The sequence below is a fragment of the Suricata suricatta genome, chromosome 12, assembly GCF_006229205.1.
Source record: "Suricata suricatta isolate VVHF042 chromosome 12, meerkat_22Aug2017_6uvM2_HiC, whole genome shotgun sequence".
NCBI classification, from domain to species: Eukaryota; Metazoa; Chordata; class Mammalia; order Carnivora; family Herpestidae; genus Suricata; species Suricata suricatta.
Genome location: NC_043711.1, coordinates 398,733 through 400,213, shown reverse-complemented (window position 1 = coordinate 400,213; position 1,481 = coordinate 398,733). Strand labels below are relative to the sequence as shown.

Here is a 1,481-nt window from a genome sequence, read left to right as displayed (position 1 = left end):
AGCGTCCCAGTTGCAGCTTAAAACCACAGGAATTTCTTTTATCCCAGTCCTGGAAGCCAGAAGTCCCAACCCAACCTGTGGCAGGGCTGTGAAGTTCCAGGGGAGGGTCCCTCTTGCCTCTTCCGGCTTCTGGGGGTTCCTGGCGTCCTTGGCCTGCGGCCACCTCACTCCAGCGCCTGTCTCCGTCTTCATGTGGCCTCCCTCTGTTTCTGGGACTAGCTGGGTGTCCTGCGGAGGGACCTGGCCAGGAGTTCCGTCGGGAACCAGGCCTCAGGCTCTGAGGGGAGTGTCTTGCTCAGCTCATTGCTGTCCATGAGGCTCCTCACTGCTGCGTTGACCCTGGTCTCCCCAACCGGTGTGCTGGTGGGTCTCGTTCCCCGCCACACTCCTGGCAGGAAGGCGTTGCTGTGTCCCCCACCCCGAGGGCTGGGAGCCACCTCCTGGAGGACAGATATTTGTCTCTTCTCCCCCAGGTGTTCACTTAGTGAACCATTTGGGACACATGAGAATTTACATTCTAGTTCGGTCAACAACCCAGTATTATTTATCCTGTTCACGTTCCAGGTTTGGCCCTGGCCGCCCTGGATCTCTCCGGGGTGGGGGGGCGGGGGGAGGCTCCCCCATCGTTGTGGGGTTTTCAACTGTGAGCTCCAGGATCCTCCAGCTCAGCCTGTGTTTCTGCACGGAGCCTGGTTCCCTCTCTCGGGCTGACTCCCTGAAACCCAGCTCTGGGCGCTTCGGTGTGCGGCGCACTCAGCAGGCGTTCTAAAGTCTGAAGGCAGACGCCAGATCGTGGAAGTCCACATGGCTGGCTCAGGAGCCCGGGTCCCGAAGCCGCAGCCACTCGCACCCGCCCCCCGGCCTCCCCGGCAGCCCGCGGGGAACCTGAAAACCGGGGGAAAGTCCCTGCCTTCACGAGTGGTGCCTCCGTCTCCCCACCCGCGGGGTTCAAATGAGAAGCAAAATATGGAACGCTTCACGAATTTGCGTGTCATCCTTGCGCAGGGGCCATGCTAATCTTCTCTGTATCGTTCCAATTTTAGTATATGTGCTGCCGAAGCGAGCACAATCCACCGGCTCAGCCGGGCGCTATTTATAGAGCCGAGAGAAGATCTCTTTACACAAAGGGTGAGTTCCCTTCAAAAGCAGTGATCCCTTTTTTTCCTATGTTCATACAACTTATAGTGCAATCAAATGGGATCACTCACTGAAGCTGAGAAAGTGCTTATTGTTCCACCAAATATAACTCAGGTGGCCGCTGGGACTCTATTAAGAATCGTATGCAAATATCCCGGAAGCGGGGCGGAATCGCCGCCGTCCCAGAAGCCTCTGGGAAGTGGCCGCGCTGCGCGGGCGACTCGTTGGTCCCGGGGAAGATGGTGGCGCCGGAGCCGGAGAGCTAGGGCGACTCCGGGCCGCGGCCGCCTGCTCGGCTTGGCGCCTGGGCCGGCCTGGTGAGCGCGGGGCTGCGGGGCCCGCAG

General features: G+C 59.8%; 1 protein-coding gene and 1 non-coding gene across 2 annotated transcripts in view; one reads left to right on the top strand and one right to left on the bottom strand.

Moving 5' to 3' along the window:
* Window positions 1–960: 960 nt before the first annotated feature.
* On the bottom strand, window positions 961–1,067 carry LOC115275651. Its single transcript, XR_003901683.1, has one exon. It is a non-coding gene; the product is annotated as a U6 spliceosomal RNA (small nuclear RNA).
* Window positions 1,068–1,331: 264 nt separating this feature from the next.
* MED16 (mediator complex subunit 16) overlaps window positions 1,332–1,481 on the top strand; it is a 10,542-nt gene continuing 10,392 nt past the window's right edge. Inside the window, exon 1 of the mRNA XM_029918017.1 lies at window positions 1,332–1,454. The gene's annotated coding sequence lies outside the window, so the exon portion shown is untranslated. The remainder of the gene's footprint in view (window positions 1,455–1,481) is intronic.